We start from the raw sequence: 12,699 nt of genomic DNA, 5'->3' as shown, positions 1-12,699 counted from the left end.
CTCCTTTGGTAAATTCTATCTCAGAGCTACAACCTTAAAATCTAATTGCTGATACGTTACCAAGTGGGGGGAAATGTAGATAAATACCATCAGAATGAAGAATCCTCTCTTTGCATTTAATTATTTTAATACACCCATATTACCCTGGACTCCTTCTTTCCCTTTCATCATCTTTATGATGGCGTTGTGAATGGATATGAGTCCTACCCTACAAGGTCCTGCAAGAAATCAAACTTGGCAGTGGTAACTGTGCTCATAATTCCTGTAGCGGGAGGCTCGGTGCTCAGAGGAGTCTCTGCATGCATATGTATGCCCTCAATAGTCTAATCTGACAAAAATGTACAATGATGAAAAAGGCATGACTGAGAGAAGAGCCGCTCTGAACTTCAATTTGCCACTCTGCAGTTCTGTGACTTAGAAAAAAGAAAAAAACAAACAACCCACCCCTCTCTACCTGGCATTCTTTCCTTGTCTTTAAATGACAACTAAGCAGGCCTGCATTTGGGTCTGAGCCTTGACGTTACCATCTTTGAAAGAGTTCTGCATGCTGAGAAACAGTACTCAAATAATTGAGCCTCAGATTGGATACACTCATTATATATAGAAGGAGATAGGACTTGGAGCTCCCTGGTAATACTTTACCTCCTCCCCCTCATCCTGTTATAAATCCACCTGGAAAAAAATGTCCATGTACATATTTTCTTTGGGATTGTTATGTGCCAGGGCACAAGCTCTCCCTGGAAGGTTGATATGATACGAGGCGGCTACGGAGGAGGTAGCAGGTGCTCGCCGATGAATGGAAAGGGGCATGGCGGGGCGGGGCAGGGTGAGGTTGGGTCTCTGTGAACGAGGACCCACTGCGAGGCTCCAAGCCTGCATCTGTGACAAAGAGCTCCTCTCAGCTCTGCCTCTGCCCTGGTGTAAGGGCGTCTCGCCGAACGGAAGCTTCTGGAAAGCCCAGCCTGTCTCTCAGGACTTACCAGGTCCCCTTGTCCTCCATCACATGCAAGCGGGGAAAGCACAGGTTGTGGTTTGCCCCTTCCCTTCCCCCCCACCTTGGTAGATAGGGTGACTGTAAGAAGTGCCTGGAATAAGAACACGCAGCCGGGGGGCTGGGAGACACCACTCAGAGCCCCATCTCCGGGCTCCGAAAGATGTCCTTCGGGTCCAAGGACCTTGCTCACACTTGCAGACTCTGCATGAATTGTGGAACCCACATTCTACCATGACCCGAGCTTGGGTTTGATGAATACTTGCTCTCAGTGTAATCAGAGGGCTGCTCTGCCCCTGAGCTCACTCAGCACAGAAGAACGCTGTTTGTACTTTTATCTACCTGATTAGTGTATGTTTCGTCATGAGAGCAAACAAAAGCAATAGGAAAAAAAAAATGGCTGAGCCCTGGCGTTCCCCTAGGTGATGTTTTCCTAAGACATAGGTGATAGAGGTACGGACTGCCCCGGGTCCCCAGACAGGCGGCACTTCTTGTTAATATTTATTTGAGGCAGGCAGAGAGAAGGGAAGGGAGAAGGAAAGGTAAAGGAGAGCTTGCTATAAAAGATAATATATTTACTCATATATATATATGTATATATATACATATATATATACATATACATATATATATATATATATATATATGAAAAATCTCAGCCTTGATAAGAGTGGCCAAAGTTTCCTGGGAGATTAGCCAGTGCTGGCTGCTTTGGGTTTCACACAGGTGCCTGGCGAGGTTGGCAGGGACCAATGCCCTGCTGCTCCACTGGGCTGTAGATTTCCTTAAGACCTTTAAACACACGCTGACATCATGGACTCCTTCCTCAGATTCTCTCTCTCCCCCTCTCTCTCTTGTTTCTCTCTCCCTCTTGTTTCTCTCTCTCTCTCTCCCCTCTTCCCTCCCTCCCTCCTCCGTCCCTCCCTCCTCCACCCAATCTCTCCCAATCTTTCTTTCTCTCTCTTCAGTTCCTTCAGGTAATTCCTACTCAAACTCGTTCCAACTTGTTTTTGACTGACAGTGAGCAGCAGCGAGGGAGAGTTTCTTCCCTGGGAGGAAGCCTGAGCACCTATCTTCCCAACCTGCAGGGACGGGGCAGATCTCTTCCTCCCGCATCCAGCCAGGAGCCTGCACTGCACTGCTCCGTCCTGGGGTCCCGGCAGGTAAGAGGCGCGCGCTGTACCCACAGGGACACACGCAGCCTGCTGGAGATGAAAAACTTGACTTCTAGACGTAAGGAAAGAGTCGTGATTCTTTCACAACTTGCTTACACCATTCAAGACCGCCGGGCTTATCTGGGGGGGATTTACAAGTGCTGTTTGCATGTGGGAAACGGGTTTTTCCTTAATGATGGGGAAAAGGGGGGAAAGGCACTTTCTTCTTGCCTGTGAAACTGTATCCAGATGTTCGCCGGCGTGCTGTGGGTGTTAGGGCTCTAGATCCGGAGGAGAATTGCTCTGACTTGTCTTTGCAAGTGTTTTTCTATCATCGTGTCTGTCAGACCGACTTTGTAAATGACTTTTGGAGATTATATGTTCCTTGGCTAATTCTCTAGCATGTATTTTCCTTTGTTGGTGGAGAAATCAGTTTAGGTTGCTGTAAGGCGAAACCTCAGGAGAATTTTTTTTTTTAAATCTGTTACCTATCCCTATGAGAGAAAAGAAACAACAACCAAAAAAGTTATGTAAGTTTTCTGTGGTAGGTATAAGGAATGTAAACAATTCTAACTTTGGAAACATTAGAAACTCGATTCACAACCCGTGGATAATGCTTTTAATAATCTGTGTATAATTTTGCATGCGTGTAGACTTTTCTCGGCTAATAAGTGTTATGCTGGGTGAGATTTCCACATGGCTCCTACACAACTCATTTTGTCTCTCTTTGCTGCACTTGTGCAGCCAGCTGCCCGCAGGAATTAAGAATGCATCGTACCCACACAGTGTCAGGAGCTCTTTAACTTACAGAAAGCTGACAGGGAACGTAGTGTCTCGCTTTAGAAAACTAAAGAGCAAAGATTGGACCACAAAATTCAAATATTTGAATTTGCTGCTTTAAAGAAAAAAAAAAATCTGGACACATGTCAAATTTCCCCTTGACCTGTACAAGGATTTCTAAAAGGCTACAAGTGGTTCTCACAGGGGATTTTTCTGGGGGTGGTGGGGGGAGGAAAAGGGGAGACTTTAAACATTCACACACAATCAACGGTAGCTTAGCCCCTTCCCACTTGCTTCTGTCTCCTGAACACGGAAACTATCAGTTCACAATCAAACTCTCTCCAATTTGCACACATCCTAAAAGTCATGAGAAGCGTCACCTAAAACTGTAATGTACTTTGAAATGTTATCTGTCTGTGACAACTGCCTGTTAGAGAGAGTCCAGCCAAACAATTAGGCACTTACCTCCCATACAGCATCCAGAGCCCCTCTGGCCATACCTTCCTGAGGGGTTATTTTCTAGCAATTTCCCTCCTTCCTCTGCTCCAATATAATAAATGACTACTCGGGGAGTGACCCGGAGGTCATCCGGTGGATTGTCATGGAGGAAGGACAGACTGGCCCATTTGAGATGCTAACGGAGGGAGCAAGCTCTCCACCGAGCTCAGAGAGGCAGAAGTCAGTCCCGGGCGGGGGGGGGGGGGGGGGAAGGGGGGTTAGAGAAACAGACTCCCTTGAAGCTTGTCATTCTGGTTGCTTAAGGAAAACATGGCTCTGAAAAGTCCTCCTCTCTTCCAGCTCCTTCCTCCCACCCGTGGTTGTGGTCATTTTGTACCAAGTGTTATTTCCCCACTTCCCTCACACACAGAACCCACGCAGACAGCTCATATGAGGGGGACAAGAGAGAGCAAGACCCCGGCTGGCTCTCACATTCCAGAAAGAGCCAAAGAAAGCAGGGCGGCTGGCTTTTTCCCTCAGGGCCAAACACACCCTGCTCTGTGGGTAGAAAATCTTGAATTGTGACTCTTTCTTGTGCCTGTGTGCGTGTGTGTGTGCGCATGCACGCGTATGGTGTGTGTGTGTGTGTGTGTACGTGCGTGCACATGCCTGCGTTTATGTGTATGTAATTATATACCTGAATGGCAGCAATCTACTAGATATAAGGAAACTCCCTCCCCACTTTATGTAGCTTTAGGCACCGGATAGAGAGAGGCGATCTTTTTCTGACTTGATCGGTGAGTGTCAGACACTCGGCGTTCTAAACGACGGCGGGATCTCAGAACCCAGCCTGGATACTGTCCAGAGAAGGAGCTATAAAGGTGGCACGGCTGGGAATGCTGGCTGGCAGCACGGAGACCACCCCCCCCTCCAGCCCCCCTCTAGCCCCCCCCTCCCCCGCCGTACGTCCTTGGTCTTTGGTGAAGCAAGAGAGGCAGCTCTGGGGAAGGGGGGGTGGTTCTCCCCTGCCGTGTCCCGCATCTCCACGCTGGAGTCTACCGGGCATCTCGCAATGTGTTGCTTTCATTCTTCTTTCAAATAAAAATAGCTCCCTTCCAAAACCAGTCAGGAAGCTGCCGCGAGGATGAATGCCTGCTTTGACATTTTCCACGAAGCGCTGCTTGCTTCTGAATGGACAGACGCGAGCGGCAAATCAGACCCAGGTCATTTTCCGGGCTGTCTGTCTGCCCTGTCCCTTCTCCTCCGGGAGCTGACTCGAGAGTGGAGACGGGGCGGCCGGCCTAGCACAGGTACAGGGGGGACACTGAGGCCGGGTCCTGCTCAGTGCGGGCCACACATGCCCCCATGCACCTGGCTCCTTGTTTCTGCCCAGGTGGCTGCTTCCTGGTGCCGGCTGTGCCGAGAGGCAAAGGACCTGTGTGGCAGCCAGTAGCTCAGAGGCAAGCAGTCCCAGGAACGTCCAATCTTCCAGAAACTTAAGGAGCAAAGGAATACTTCCCCTCCATACACACACACACACACACACACACACACACACACACTTTAAAGTGTGAATGGAGGAAGAGCGCACGTTAGTAAACTGAACGTGCGCTTCTAGACCAGAACGTTCTAGGGCATGCTGATCATCATATGAAAACAGGTGGAAGGTGCCCTATTGCGCGTGGACTGCGAGAAGATACACAAGAGGAGACACAAGGCTTTGATGTGAGGCACCAATGCCCACACGTGCCGAAACCCGGCTTGTGCCCAGGAGGACGCGGCGAGCTGGAAGAGCACGCGCCTCTCCACTCCTTTGGGCCTGAGGATGGGATGTGAAGAAGAATCAGGGACTGGGTTAATGGATGTAAATGGTAGCTGATGGCGGAGGAACTTGGGAACGATGCTGGGCAAAGGTATCCCACCATCATTGTGTCCCCACCTAGCTACGGGTCAGTAGTATATGAAGATTGGTCCAGGTGATCTCTGGAACGATGTCTATGTCACTGGCACTCCCCAGGCAAGGGCAGATTCCTGTACTATGGCTGAACCCGTAGGTCATACCTAGGCTGTGTTACCTTCAGCAGATGATGTGGATACTAAGATAAAGACTACATATTTTTTCCGTTTGAAAAGTCCCTAAAGTAAAAACAGAACAAAACTGAAGAATACTTTGCTAGTTGGGAACCTAGAGCCCCGCACGTAGGAGCCTAGAACCCCACACCGATAATGTAAGCCTCCTTTAAAGGACTTTCTGTGTGGCTGGCAGGGGGTGGTCCCTTTCCACCCTTTTATTTTTACTGATGCTAGAAATGATTTCTAATTTCTACTAGCAGTTAGCACAGTCATTTCTTGATAAGAATTCTGGCAGAACTCAAGTCTACTGGGCCAAATAACGTTCTCACACAACAACGTGTGTGCCCTCAAATAGTTGCAGATTTCTATCTTGGTTTCTGGTGCTTTTCTTCTCAGCAGAAGAATATAAGATCAGGTCCCCCAATGTTGCTCTCTTACTTACTGAGTTATTCCTGCATGTCTCTTAAGAAAACAACTGGAAAAGTTGATCCGTTGCTTTCCTGAAACTTGGTTGCATGCGTACTTTCCCTCTCTTGACCACGTAGCGGCCTAGGAATGAGAATTTTGTCCAGCTGCTTTCTATTTCCAAAGTCTGGGGAAATAATTCATAAAGAGACAATAAGCCATGTCACCCAGAGACGTATCACAGACAGAGTAGCAATACACTAAGTAGTAGCACACAGCAGTAATGAGAGGAATGACCCTGTCAGTATAGAAGTTCTTCCAGTGCCAACAATAGTACGGTACAATGCTACTTTATTTTCAGTGCCTCGTTTAATACATTTCAAACCTCTAATTTTGACCTAAGATCCATATGAAAGATTAACTGTCAAAACAGTGCCCTACGAAGGACAGTTGGAAAAAGTCATCACGCTGTGATTTGGCCACGACTCCTTGCTAAAGGAGTCAGGTGCGATGAGACGTGACTAGGCTCTTGGCGACCTAAGTGCTACGATCATCTGATCAAGAAACACTTGGGGTTCCGGTTCCTGGCCCTTGTAGACAGAAGATCGTGCGGGAGACAGGTCCTGGTTATCCTGGCTCACAGTCTGGAATCAGGAGTTAGATGGCGTGATAGCCCAGGGTGAGGGTTCTGACACACATCAAGTTTGACAGCAGAGCATCTCTGCTGTGTTCCGGGAGCTTCTGCCGTGAGCAGGGAACTCAAGAGGGCCACAAGCCACTCCTGCCATGGAAGAAGTAAGACTGACCGCACTTCGATCCGGAAAGCTTTCTTCCTCTGCTGATTTCTGGAACCGCCCCAGTGGCCTTCCAACCTCTGCCTCCCTTGTAGCTAGGATTACAGGTGTGGGCCACCATGCTCAGCCTAGATGTAGTTTTTAAATATGTTTCCTATTTGAGCCTTAACATGGAATCTAAGAGGCTGGGAGTATATAGCTCAGTGACAACATTCCTGTATAGGAAGCTCAAGGTCTTGAGTTCGAACCCTAGTGACACACACACACACACACACACACACACACACAGAATCTAGTTAGACATGCATTGCATTTTATATTTCTTTCGAATGACCACGTCCATTCTCCTCTACAGATCCTTTAATTTCAGTTCACTCTTTACATCGCTATGTGTCTAATCGTCCTGGTTGGTTTAGCTCAGGTCTGACTTCAGTGTGAAGGGCGACTCGGTGCCTCTTCTCACGTAGCTGCATTTCACAACGGCCTGTTTCCTTCGGCAGGGAGGCAAACTACGCTGATGGTGGAGATTTTACTTGATTCTTCAGTACCTTCCCAGCACTTGGCCCAGGCTGCCTTCAGGCAATGTTTACAGAGTCCTTGTGCACTGACAGGAAAGGTGGACTTTTGGTTATCATTGCATCTTCCCATGCCCAAAGCTCTGCATCTCTCTCATCTTGCAAACATAGCTCCGATTGTTTTGTATCTGAAGTGTTTTGAAAATACATATGTCTGAAAACCAGTGACCGACGTTTCCTCCCTTGGTAAATATCACAAAGTAGTGGGTTGGCTGTTCGACCTGGGGGTGGGGGAACGTGTTAGGGAGGAAGACATCTTTTGTAAGAAATGGTACAATTCTCTACAATAGAGCAGTTGTACCAACCTCAGGAAGCAAGAAACACAGAGAGCATTCTGGAAACAGGAAAACAAAGATAGTAGAAATAAAACAGAAGACTGAGACATTGCCAGCAGGGTTGAGCCTGAGAGCCAGGACTGGAATTCTGATCCTGGAAGAAAGCAACAGAGAGAAAGGAAAGGAGGCATTAACTGCAATCCCAGGGTGTAAAGGGGGTCATTGGATCTGTAGCATGGAAAATCCAGGAGACAACCAAATTAGCATCATTTTGGTCTCCTTCAAATGCTGTGTTTAGATATGGACTGTGTTAGCATACCTGTGGCAGTAAGGGTATTTGACTCTCAATGTGTTTCGAATTTTAACTTGCAGGGAATTTTCTAGATTTGCCCATTTTAAAGATGAAATATTATAGGGCTGAAACTCACAAGAGCCACTTTTCTGTGATTATAATCAAATGCATTTTCTCCCAACTGGGAGCGGCCCATGCCAGCACAAGACATTTCAGAATCTAAGACTGTGGAAGGGGCTGCAGATTTAAACATGAATTTTTATAATTATGGATATTAACTTGTCTAGCCCAATATCCTCGGAATGCTCTTTAAACCAGCGAGCACTTTGTGTAGCTTTTAGGATCTTTCCCCAGAGCACTCTGTTTAGCTTTCAGTATGGGAGCAAAGGCCTCGCTTTCTAGGCTATGGGCGGTAGAAAGGTTTTGAATCAAGTCTCTTTAATACTTTGAATACCGAGGTCCTGACCTGAAGTCATCTCCCCTTGTGCTCTTGCGAAGGGCCCAATCCGCAGGAAGAGGGCAGTCTTCGTTTATTCAGGAGGCAGGAAGGGAGATGACTGAGTCCCAGATCCCAAGGAAATGCCAGTCTCCTGCTAGGAGGAGGCGTGGACAGTGACGGAGTTGGAGAAATGGTGAATAAAGATTCCAAGTCCGAGAACAGCTCTGGTACCGCATGAGCGACCTTGAGAGAGGCAAGGTCAAAGAGCGTCAGAGCAGACCCCGCAAGATGATTTGGAAAGACCGTGGGGCATTCGAGACGAAGCTTAGCGAACAAAGCGGACTTCAAGCGTCGGGCTGGGGAAGAGACGCACAGAGGCCAGGCTGGCCGGCGGGCAGGGGTAGGGGCAGGGCGGCCGCCAGGCGCCCAGGCTTCGGCTTGCCATGGCGAAGAAGCAACAGGGCAGTGGTGAAACCAGACGGGCGTGGATGACGGACGCTGCTGAGGACGGCAAAAGGCTGAGGAGGTTGTAATAAGGACTTCCGTGCTCCACGTGGGCAGCTTCATCATTCACAGCTTCGGGAGGGAGGCACGGTGCGGGGGTCTGGAGACGCATTTGCCATGGCAGAGGGTACCAGGGGGGAATCTGGTTTTGGAAACAAGGTTCATCAGCGTGGACAGCCGTCATCCTTAGCGCAGCTCAGGGGACAGGCACTCCCGCGTGGGGGGAACATTACCCGTCCGTTTGGGAGGCAGTGAAGAGTCACTTCGAGCCTGAAAAGCAGCTCTGGACCGGCGCTGGTGGCCATCGTAAAGAGAGCGAAGGGGAAGAGAGGTTTTTGTGTTTGACGTGCACTGGACGGGGGTGAATCTAGCAAGGATGTTGGAATGACGGCATTTCAGAACGGACAAGCAGAGAAGGGCGAGGCCGTTGTGAGGAACCGAAGACTCGGGGCTGGCGGGAGGTTGGTACTGGGCGCTTTAGCTCCAGGCCAGAAGCGTCCTGAAGTCGGAGACGTGGCTGGATCTCTGAGGATGTGTTGTTGGAGCCAATCATCTGAGCGATGAGGAGGGTGAGGACCGGGGCGGCAAGTGAGGATGTGCGGAGCTCAGGAAGGATGGGGCGCGAGGAAAGGCACGAGGTGGAGACCCGGTGAGCAGGGAGAGAACAGACCATCAGAGGAGCCGTCTGAAGAGAGTAATCGTGGCTGACCCGGGCTCCCTCCTCCCGTGAAGTCGAGGATTCAATAGACGAACATCTTCTCTGGTTTAAGACCTCATCAAGCTTGGAGGGATGGCCCCGTGTGCTCCTGGAGGCGCACGAACTGAGATGATCGTGGGAGACACGAGAAGAGGTTCTAGCAACCCACCAGAACTCGTCGGTGAGGACCGGGTCTTTGCCAGCTGTGTGCTTCAGGTTCCTGACGCGATGGATAAACTACAAGCCCCATCTCGAATGTGTTTTCAATTTAAAAGAAAAAAAAAGGGGGGGGGGTGAAAGATAATGCCGGGTCCAAATTTGCTAATTACTGCCATGATTAAAGCAAGACTTTTCAAGCGTGTTCCTTCAAAAGATCAGCAACCTTCTGAACACAAACAGGGCCTGACAAAGATATTAATAACCGGGAAGAGGAAAGAAGGGAAGGTCTGCACAGGAGGTGGTGTCTGGCAATGGCCTGCCGACTTCAACTTTCTTCTGGCTTTTCAGTACTGTGATCATTCAAAACTCTGGCAAAATTTAAAGAGTTCTATTACAGTACTTTCCTAAAAATTAAAGCCTAAGTATTTTAAGCCAATGTCCAGTGAAAACGGACTGATGGAACATGCCTGTAATCTTGGCGCTCAGGAGGACTACGAGTTCTAGGCTAGCCCGGGCTACATAAATAAGACTGTCTCAAAAAAAAAAGAAAAGAAAAAGGCAACAGGAAACCATGAAGAAGAGCAAATGAGCAACACACACTGGGGGAAACTTCTAGCTAGGAGAAGTTAACTATGGTACGAATTCTTGAAAGCCTGCAGACACCGGTGAGAGGGAGAAGGAGAGGCAGTTCTGACAGGAAATGGCGGACACAAGGCAAATGGAGACTCCAAGGAACGAGGCAGGCCCTTGGCATGGGACACATCCCCAGTGGAGATTTCAGGGGTGCTGGCCCCACGCCCCCCGGCCTCCTCGGGAATGGCTCTGCGCTGCCCCAAGCTCTCCGCTGGATTTCACAGTGCCCTGTAGGCAGCTGGAAAGTGTCTACAGAGACTGTGTCCTGCCCCTCCCCCCCCCGGCACTCCCGCAACCCCCGGCACCCCGCAACCACCCCCCCCACCTGGCACCCCGGGCCCCACTTTCCACAGCTCCCTCCTGGGCCCCCCAGGGCTTCATCTTGACACAGCTGAGGAAGAAAAAGGGGAGTCTGGGGGCGGGGGGGGGGTAGGAGCCCCCACCTGCGAAAGCCATCTGGCACCTTACCTTCCTGTCTCTAAAGCTGGAATCAATTCCCACCCCGGGGATGAGGGACAGTCGCACCGGCGGAGGTTTTTGGGGAAGTGTTGGGCAAAGCGCTCTGAGGTGTGGTTTTGGGGGATCCACAGGGAACAGGTACTCTCGAGATGACCAAGAAGGAGACTGCTGTTTCCCACCCCCGACACCCCGATTCTCTGTTCTGCAGTCTCACATTTTAAAACCCTACTTCATAAAGAAAGCCTGAACTCCAGAGTCTAGGTTGTCCTATTACAAGTCCTCAAACTGACTTTAAAAACAACAACAATAAAAACAACAACCTCAGAGATACAAAAGAATCAGTTCACTGGCTTTGCTGTGTGTGTGTGTGTGTGTGTGTGTGTGTGTGTGTGTGTGTGTGTGTGTGTGTATACACCAGGGCTTGAACTCAGGGTCTCTCGCTCATTTGGCTCAAGGCTGACACTCTTACCCCTTGAGCCACATCTCCACATCCAGCTTTGTAAGAGTCTTGGAAGTGTTTCTGCTTGCACCGACGTTGAACCTTGACCCCAGTAGCTAGGATTACAGGCCTGAGCCGCCAGCGCCGGGCAGCTTTGCTGTGCCGAATGCAATGCCAGAGGCTCTTCTTTCGATCATTTCTTGAGGTTCTTCTGTTTTTCTTTCCTATGGGGGGAAATGTCATGGAAGCATTCGCAAGGGCACTTTCTCTCGTGTTTTGTGCGCAGAGAATTGACCAACCGGGAGGATGCTTATGGACTTGACACGGCAGCCAAGTTCAGGGCTCTGCTCGGCAATTCCAGCGGGTCTAGGAAAAGCACAGACTTCAGTGGGGAGCACAGACCGGTGTGGAGAGATCTTGCACAGTAGAAACTGACTGCACACTTCTGGAGCTGGTACGGGCTCTGGGAATCACTCCTCAGAGGTCTGGGGTCTTCACCGGAGCTGTGTCTAGATAAGGCTCCCCTCCACTTCCAGTTTATCAGTGTGGTGCAAAAGGAACAGGAAAACCATGGAACACAAAAGGGGGGTCTGGAAGGGCCAAAGTGGGGGGGGTCTGGAAGGACCGGCCTGGGGGGGGGGGCTTCTGGAAGGTCCAACCAGGGCAGCTCATTTGACCTCAGGCCTGCTTTTCTTCTACTTCCTACTCCTCTTCGTGTTCACACCTTACAGACTTGAAGAAAACTCTCGTGCATGCAACTTCTGGCCCTTGAAATGATTACACATTGCTTTTTTAAGATGTAAAAAAAAAATAATAACTTTGTCTTAAGTGGCTGGTGCGTATGCGCTCTCTACTTTGTAACACGAAACTTCAAGATATTCTCAATTTTTCTACAAAAACAAAAGCCTCCTTGTTTGTTTGTGGGCTGGTGGGTTGCGTTTTTCTGAGACAGGGCTCTGTCTCTGTATCCCTCCTCCTTCCCTGGCCTACAGAGCCACGGGGGAGACCCGACTCTCACCTACAGAGGCCTGGTGTCTAAAAGGAAAACGTTACTTGTGCTGAAGATGAGGAACCCTTTCAGGGGTAAGTCATCGCCCACATTTTTAAACATAGCCATTAGGTACCCATTTCCTAGTGAATCTCAGCGATGGGAAAGAAGTCACAGTTGGATAGCTTTATTTTGTGCCATCATCCTTACATTGGAAAAGTTTATCTTCCCTCGTATTCATAAAGCAAGTTTCCAACCTTAACCGATACTGTGACCTAATCATCTCTGATAATTTTCCAGTTGGTCTGTTTCAAGGGTTTATCACCAACTACCTTATGCAATTACCCACTGCATGCATCCTAGGTGATTTTTCCCACCAGGATTTAGAGATTTTTTTTTCTACTTTTAAAGATCAACGTGTGTGTGTGTGTGTGTGTGTGTGTGTGTGTGTGTGTGTGTGTGTGTGTGTGTGTGCTAGTACCAGGAGTTGAGCTCAACGTCTCGCCATCTCAGCTACAACTTCAGCAGTACATTCGCTCATAGCTTATGTTGGCTCATTGGAGATAAGTCTTGGGGAGTGTTCTGTCCCAGGCTGGCTTTGAAC

The 12,699-nt window shown here is 49.2% G+C and overlaps 1 protein-coding gene across 1 annotated transcript in view; it reads left to right on the top strand.

The window, feature by feature from the left end:
• Positions 1-1,749: 1,749 nt before the first annotated feature.
• Positions 1,750-12,699, top strand: part of Kcnj15 (potassium inwardly rectifying channel subfamily J member 15) — a 29,864-nt gene continuing 18,914 nt past the window's right edge. The window contains exon 1 of the mRNA XM_048346228.1: positions 1,750-2,154. The gene's annotated coding sequence lies outside the window, so the exon portion shown is untranslated. The remainder of the gene's footprint in view (positions 2,155-12,699) is intronic.

Source organism: Perognathus longimembris, chromosome 5 (genome assembly GCF_023159225.1).
Source record: "Perognathus longimembris pacificus isolate PPM17 chromosome 5, ASM2315922v1, whole genome shotgun sequence".
In the NCBI taxonomy this organism is placed as follows: Eukaryota; Metazoa; Chordata; class Mammalia; order Rodentia; family Heteromyidae; genus Perognathus; species Perognathus longimembris.
Note: the sequence above shows the minus strand (reverse complement) of the source record. Positions and strands in the feature narration are given on the sequence as shown.